The 8,594-nt window shown below is 40.5% G+C and overlaps 1 long non-coding RNA gene across 2 annotated transcripts; it reads left to right on the forward strand.

Annotated features, from left to right (window-relative positions):
* Positions 1 to 5,306: 5,306 nt before the first annotated feature.
* On the forward strand, positions 5,307 to 7,447 carry LOC117948250. Of its 2 annotated transcripts, XR_004657401.1 has the most exons (3): positions 5,307 to 5,319; positions 6,701 to 7,017; positions 7,056 to 7,447. It is a non-coding gene; the product is annotated as an uncharacterized LOC117948250 (long non-coding RNA). The 2 variants fall into 2 exon arrangements; XR_004657400.1 differs by lacking the exon at positions 7,056 to 7,447 and having other exon boundaries at positions 6,701 to 7,045.
* Positions 7,448 to 8,594: the final 1,147 nt, after the last annotated feature.

Here is an 8,594-nt window from a genome sequence, read left to right on the forward strand (position 1 = left end):
ACGCGAGAATCTTTGGGAGACTAAACCTCCAACGAGACTTGGTTTGTATATGAAATGAGCTGTATAAATGTGTAGTCTTTTCTCAAGTTAGAAGTTTTTCTGGACGCCAAAAGTGAATAAGACAAATACCGACAACTAAACTCTAAAACTTAAACTGTTGTTGCATCACAGAAGAAGAGAAGCAACTGTTAAATAAATACACTTAAGATGTAATGGCAGCATTACATCACTAGAGGTCAGTGTATGATTGTGTAAATTCAGTATAGGCTACTCAATCTAAAAGAGGGGAAACAAGCATGGTCCTGAATATGTTTAAGAAATGTGTGTATAAATATATACATATATACATACATATATACATATATATACATATATATATACATATATATATACATATACATATACATATATATATAAGCCTTCAGAAAACAATAGCAGTTGACTGTGGACATGCTTTTTAGTTGTCATGACACCCGAAAGGGATATTTTCCTTTTTTTTCCTGGTGAAACTGAGGAAAGAATATCAAAGTAACATCACACAGATGGCCTGTTGAAATGAACTATTCATTCATATGAATGACATATGACCATATGATATTACATTTGTCATTAAGATATGCTATGGCCGTGCACACAGATGATTTTTTTTCTCCATTTTTACAAAATGTTATAAAAGAAAGGAATTATCTTAAGTGACAAATCACCTTAAGCAACACTCAAGATTTCGGTGTTTATAGGTTTTAGTAGTGAAGTCAAGTAAATCTTACTTTCTGATATGTTATTAATCTCATATGGTAAGTATTACAATAACAGAACATAGAAATGTAGCATTCCCATAAATTGGACATGTTTAATGTGTACCTTTTGATGTGATGTTTGATTTTAGTACTTTTTTATTATTATTATTATTTCTAATATTGGCCAGTTAAATGTAATTCCAGAGACTCGTTTTCTTCTTTACCAGATGGGATGGAGTTTATGACAGGGAGGAGTGGGTTTGGAGGGAGTTGGTCTGACCGTCTGGCGCGCTCCCGTCATGATGTGTTGGAACCTTTGTGTGGGGGCGCGGCTGACGGGAGCGAGCGTGGTGGTAAAACAGTAGCCAGCACCTACAGTTAAATAAGAACATTAGAACTGCGGTTGAGTAATCCTAGTAAGGCCGAGAAGTTAAATAATAGCTGATTCTTGCGGTCAACTGTGGGAAACACAAGCCACTGTTTGGCTTGAACAGCCTATAAACTCTTGTCACATCAGAGGAACAGAGACAGTGGGTCACTGGGCGTAGTGTTTTAATTTCACCTAAAAATAAAACTTTGGGAAACAACAGAATAGGTGGGTGTATGCATGACTCACAATCATGGGGCAATTCTTGTCGTAGCCACTCCAAAGTCATAACAAAAAAATACACCTCAGACAGAAGGAGCAGCCAGTCCCACCAGTCAGTCCAAAGTCATCACCAAAGATCGTCTATTTGAAAGATGACTAACTGTGGTTGAAAGAGATATCACTCTTACTGTGCTCTTTGCAGTAGCAGCATACATAAACACTTTGTTGAAAACACAGCGGATCTGTGTGCACCATACTACTTCCAGATTGAGGGGTCATCCATAACTCTGACTGAAATTGGCTGGACCTTCTTGGGTCTCACAAGGCCACAGGTCAAAGTTCAATGAGGTTGAGACTACATTAATTGAGATCTCTTCATAACAGGACTGTATTTTGTTCAACCTTGATTCAAACAAATAGATATGAATTCTGTTCTTAATCCACTTTAAAGGTTAGGCTGAACCTTTGCCTCCTTGTGAGATTTTTTTAGCATAATCTCAACAATTTGCTCAAGGTTTTTGGGGGAAATTGAAGAACACAAACATATGATTGTTATGTCATACAAATTCAGGCCAAATATAGTCATAGTTGTAGGAGCCAAAGACTTGTCACCCGTCATCCCTCAGTCTTACAGTGCAGACTTCAAAAGGGAAAACCCTGAAACAGACCCATATTAAGACAATGTGGTGCCCCTGGGCATATTATTATTATTATTATTATTTTGAAAATAGTGTTCATAAACGAGTGATGAATGGTCTTTCAACAAGTTCAAGTTAATAATATAACAATTTAATATTCAATCTTTTGAAACTCGTGTCATGCCTTGTAAAAGAGGCAGAGTGAGAGGTTCTTCCTCTTTTACTTCCTCGTTCGCTGCCTGTTTCGATACGTCCATGCCTGTTTCACTGCAGATGATAGGCTCTTGTGTAACCCGCCTCTCCTATCTCCTTCCCTCCCATTGGACGGCCCCCTATATCTGCTTGTTATCCAATTGGACAAGTCGGGCGGGTGATGAGCTCATATTGGTTAAATATAGTTGGGCTCGCGAGGGGCTAAAAATAGACCGGTATTTAAAGCCGGCGGTTCAGCTCCAGTGTGCGCTACTCCTCTCTGTCTCCGGCTGGCAGCAGGATAAGCAGGGAGACAGGGGGAGACAAGGGGAGACACAGAAAGAAAGAAACAGAAAGAAAGAAACAGTCGACAGTCTCTCTCCAGCTCATTCCTCTACAAGTGTTGCACCAGAGGCGTTGTTTCTTACATGATGCCCGGCCGCCAGTTTTGGGTGGAGTAGGCAGTGATGAACTTCCTTCCTTCCCTTTTGACTCTGGTTTCGTTCTGAATTTCTCTCTAAAGAGCCACAGCCATTTCCCTTAACAGAGAGACTAGAGTGCCTGTTGCCTGTTATGTTCAAAGTCTCTTATTCAAATCTAGTGATGAGTTTGTGTTACCAACATGGCTGCACATTTTGTTGAAGTCTTTGTGCTATTAACTACGAAGAGAGGTAGCTAGCATGAAGCATATATTTATGACGTGTTGTGACACCGTTTGGGTGTAGCCTTGTCAGAGTGCAGCCACGTGGATAAAGGCAGTTTCTGATCAAAACACTGAAACGCAGCCATCACCAGCAGTATCACGTCACAAAGTAGGCAACATTTTGTCATGTAGGCTGCTGTACTAAGTACTAATTTGAGGGAGCCTATTTCCTTTTTTTTAATTGTATGCAACTCTATACATGTATTCGACTAAGTTACATCTCAGAGGGAAATAGGTATATTGTAATTTTACTCCACTACATTTATCAGACTCATTTTTCACATAACAATTTCCATACCCTTGTTGTCTAGTGAAAACTGTTTTGAAGATTGGAGGTGGCGTCTGAGGGTGAGGCCTTGACACAATGACACTTTGCTTATCTGAAAGCCATGATGTCTCACCCTCATGGGTGGGCCAAATTCTCTGGGCGGGCAAAGCAGAGAAAGGGGACGTAACCTTGCCCCTTATGACCTCATAACTTGCAAGATTCCAGATCAGCCTATCTGAGCTTAAAAGGCAGAGTAGGATACCCAGGGCTCAGTTTACACCTGATACCATTTCTAGCCACTGGGGGACAATAGGCAGGCTGGGGGAACTCATATTAATCTTAAAAACCTCATAAAGTGACATTTTCATGCCATGGCACCATTAAGCTAAATACATTATTTAAAAATGGAAAAAACTTGAAAGTGCATCATCATAAAGCCGGAAAAAACACTTCTTAGATTTATGTGGTTCTTACCGTACAATGACGCTACATATATAGTATAATCTTCTAGAAAAATAGTACTGAATGCAGGACTTGCTACTTTTACTTAAGTAAAGGTTCTGAATACTTCTTCCACCATGCTTGCTATTATTTCTTTGGCTTTACTGAAGAAGAAAAATATATTGGAATGTGAAAGTGGCCTTTCCATCAGCCCTCATCCGCCATTGGGAAAAAAGTGTTTGCTCTGGAGAACCAGTGCTCTGTTTTCTGCTGAAGAGCAATCCATCAGATTTCCTTGTGAATCCACTTGAGAGTTATAATAATATACAGTAAAATGCAGCTTAGTGGCCACTAGCAACTAACAGTGTTCTGGCTCAGCTGGTCTAGTGTTTTACAGTAAAGGTAAAAAGTGCTCCTTTCTCATTTGTAGGGAGTCATTTTCACTCAGAGTGGGACAAAATGACTACTTGTTTCCTCTCTCATCCACCTACTACACCTCTTGTAATCCATCATTGGAGGCCTCCTCCTACTATGCATCCTCCTTTTTTCTATACTGGTCACCGCCTGCAACCATAGAACACAAGTCTCCTGGATAACCGTAGTTCACTCTGGGCATTTTCATGATGTAATAATGTGGAGACTAGAGTTTGACATGTGATCTGAATGGCATGCAATGGGAGGAATAACACTAGGAAAGCCAGGAATGTAAGAAATGTAGGTTCTAAGGCTCACAAACCTCATCCTTTTATTGAGACTACTGCAACTACTAAGTTTTTTAATTCAGTTCTAATTTACAAGGTCCTACTAGCTGATGTTTGCTCAGTGACAATGTAGGAGACATGTTTCTTTGTTTCCCCTCTTTGAAATACCCTGGCCATATTGTCTTAAGGTTTGGTGTTATATGTCCATAAATACCTATTAAATTGGCTGTTATACTGTACTTCCTCGCTTGTGTTCTCTTGTCCTTCATGCTAACAGTATCACCTAAATATTGACAGTTGCCTCTGATCAATTACTGCTCTGGCAGCATTAACAAACAATGATTTCAGTATTCATATCCAGCTCAAAACACACAGACATGGAGAGATTGCCTGCACTATTTGGTCCACATTAGTTGTAAAAATGTCACATAATGTATGCTGCATGTGAGGCTAAATGTATGTTTAGATATGAAAAGGTTACTTTAAGTGCATACTCCTTGTGAACGCCATCCTGCTCATACATCCATTTTATTCCTGGATTTCCACTCCTCCTTAGCGCTGCCTTACACAACTCCTGTGTTTTATTGTTAGTAACAGAGCAGTTCCACACCACACACACGCTCGCAGCTTCTGGATATTACTCCACAACATCCATCTTCATCCCACACAGGCTGAAACTGCCTCACCTCGGCATCCCACACAGTTGTCTCTCTGCAGCACTGGCCTCAGAGCGAGGCAGCTGGCACATCTCTGAGGGATGTGGTGTTGCTTTCTGCTCTTCAACCAGCAATCATCTTAATTACCTGTATTGTCCCTGGGTTTTTATAAAGTGAGACTACAGAAGTTGGAATGAGTGGAATACACACTGTATTTCCAAATATTTGTGGCAAGGCACAATATGTATTACCTAATTTGAATTTTATGACAAGACTACTGCAATGTATATTTGGCACACTAAAACAGAGTAACGTTAGCGCAAGTCAAGGAGCTCTACACTCAGTCACACTGTGGAATAGTAATCTTAAAAGAATCCGTTTGGTGCGATGCTTAGTAGCTGAAACCTTAAAAACTTGCTCTTAAACTCAGTGATATTAGGGGGTTTGGATGACATTCAGTGTGCCATTGTGTGTGCTGACCCTGGTTTATGATCAGCTGAGGCCCTGCGTGAGAGTCTTGTCCAATCAGAAGAGGCTGCGGTGGGATTTTATTGTTGCAATTTTCTGTGGCTCTGCACTAGTGGGACTATTAAAGGTTCCATGGCATGGTGCTATTTGGATGCTTTTATATAGACCTTAGTTGTCCCCTAATACCATATTTTAAGTCTCTTTCCCAAAATTCAGCCTTGGTGCAGAATTACAGCCATTAGAGCCAATTACAGCCACTAGAGCCAATTCCCCCAACGGCCACTTTGCTCATTTGAAAGCCATGTCTCTCTCTTATGGGTGGGCAAAGCAGAGGTAACCTCGCCCCTTATGACCTCATAAGGAGCAAGATTCCAGAATGGCCCATGTGAGCTTTCACTTTCTCAAAGGGAGAGCAGAACAGAACACACAGGGCTCGGAACACCTTTCACCATATATAGCCACTGGGGGACCATAGGCCGGCTGAGGGAACTCATATTCAGGTTAAAAAACCTTAAAGTGAAATTTTCATGCCATTGGACCTTTAAATAAGGAGGTGGGACTAAAATTTGGGGGTGTAGCTTTAAGGTTTGGGGAGAGTATTGATTCAAATGCACTTGGTTGACTAAAAATCCACATTTCAATAGTGGCTGGTTCACGTTTCTAACACAAATCTTACCAACTTTATAAATAATAATTATATCACAATCAATTATAATTGAAGGTGTCGAGCATGGATGTTTTAAGGTGGTCAGACTTTTAAAGTCTGTTGCACTGACAAGTGAACAGTCAAGCAAGCTATGGATTTTAGTTCATCCAAATTCTGACAAAAGAACACCTTCCATGTGAACATCTTGAGACAACTAATCACTAATGATTCTTGATGGAAATTAAGTATTACATTCGTGGTTCCAAACGTGTTGCCTTTGCTTCGTCTCAGGAGTTTCTTTAATATTTTAAAGAATTTTTTAGTTTCTATGCGACGTGTGTCGTGTCCAGCCCCCCCCCAAACACAATGAATAGGAGCTAGGTGTTATAGAAAGTAATTTATTTCACAAACCAAAGCTAGTTTACAAATAGATTCCAGTCCTGTGCGTGTGTATAGCCTAGTATGAACAAACCCACATTTTATATTTACAGACTTTGCATACAGCTTGGCTTTCCGGTTCTTTTGTTTACGTCACTGTTTCAGCATCCAAAATTTGGATTTAAAAATACAATAAAAGTAGAAATAAAAATTTGTACATTATAAGGAAACTTACATTGTTTTTCCTTTTGTCTTTTGAGCCGAGTTTGTGTTCAAAACAAAGAACAGGCAGCCGAGGGGCCAGCCTTTCTCCTGACTGCCTAACAACAGCATTTGGCAGGGATGATTGACGGGTTGTAACAACCAATTGTTAATCATCAGAAAAATTCAGTTAAAGCACAAATGAAGAATTAACTAAAGCGACGACACATAAGCAGTCCCATAGTCTTACACCTCCTATTTTAAATACTGATAGACAACATATTTATGACTTTTTTTGTTTTCCAAGCTGAAAATTAAGTATAAAAACTACACAAGACCAAGTTTCTGGAACAGGCTCCTCCCTGTAGGCCAGGAAGAAGAACAGGAGGGTTTAACTTTGTCAGGAGAGCCTGAATCTGCCGGTAAACACACAGAAGAGTCAGGGAAGGCTGGTGGCTGATGAATCCCAAATATGACTGGCCACCCTCACCATTGTTAGAATGGAAAGTCTTCACAAAAATACCCCCAAAATGAAATATTTCCAATAGACAGGTAGTTAATTTTCACTCTGATAGCTACTGATTACCAGCATGTTTTACCCAAAAATATATCAAGCTAGCCAACCTGACATTTCTGGCATTTCCATGCACAGTACAAAAAGGTCCTGTCACGTGTGATGTTTGTCTTTTTAAGATGAACTGTTAAACCAACAGTTAAACAGTAAAAGGCAGACATGTATATGGTGGATAGCATGGTATATCACAGGCACGTTTTTTCTTCAAACATTAACAAGTTCTGGTTATTGTAAATTTGACCTTTATACATGCCTAGACAAAAAATCAATAGTCCATCCCAAATCAGGATGTCAGTGGTGTGCATGTAAACACGATACTCTCCACTCCTTGTTCTTTGTCCTGCTCTATAACCAGGGGAGGTTGAGCACCAGCAGACAGCTATGTGGAGCAAGAAGGGATGGGAGTTGAGCGTAGCTTAGAGTTGACTCAGGTTGTACTATGCAGGGCAGCAGGCTAACGTTGTCATCCAGTGGAACCTCAATTCACCTGCCACTTCCACTGATTCAGTCCAGTAAACGTTGGACATTTCAGAAGCATCAGCTGAGCACCTTCTGGAGTAGAAAAACCAACCACAGTAAAGATTGACCAGCATGGGGGTACTTTCAGTCCAACCCTGATGTGGACGGTATCACAAGGCTGCTCCTCTGGAAGTAAGTAAACTTCACACTGTGCGCTACAACACTGCTATAGTAAGATGACAGTTTTTTTACTTTGAAACCAGTGCTGTGGGCACTTTCTTTCTATTCAAACTGTGCACTAGAGCACTCACTGTTAGGTGGCTGTAACAGATCATCTCAGGAGGATTACAGCTCAATGTGTTTGTCACTGTGAATGTTTTTAGCACAGGATTAGCCACAGAGAGACTAACCTGACAGCACATGACCACTTGTTGAACACTGAATACTACAACCCAATCCAGATGAACTTTTCTGAATGCCATGTTTTACAACAGACATTTCTTGTTTTTGTTATTGAATTGAACTGCAAGCTAATCCACCTGAAACCTGTTTAGAGCAGCAAGAGAATAACACAGTTTACAGGTGTTTTGTCTACTTTGGGGCCCAGGTAATTACAGCATATAACAAGTAGTCTGAACGTGAAAAACTATAAACACTGCAAAATCTGCACTTGTTTGGAATACAGTCTCACCATGATCGCACCCAGGCTTCAGTCTTCCCATCACTCAACCTGTCCAACTCCCCATTCCTACTTCTAGGTGAATATTCCCGGGGATAAATAGTCCACTGGTGGCCGTTTACAGTGGTACTCATTAACTGTGCTGTCTGTCCCCCCCCCCGTCCCCCCCCCCATCCATCCATCTGTCAAGTCATCCAGGCAGGAAACTAAATCCTTTTTTGTTTGTTGTCCATTCTGAACCAAGTCAGGATGATCCAATAATCC

This window comes from Etheostoma cragini, chromosome 7 (assembly GCF_013103735.1).
Source record: "Etheostoma cragini isolate CJK2018 chromosome 7, CSU_Ecrag_1.0, whole genome shotgun sequence".
In the NCBI taxonomy this organism is placed as follows: Eukaryota; Metazoa; Chordata; class Actinopteri; order Perciformes; family Percidae; genus Etheostoma; species Etheostoma cragini.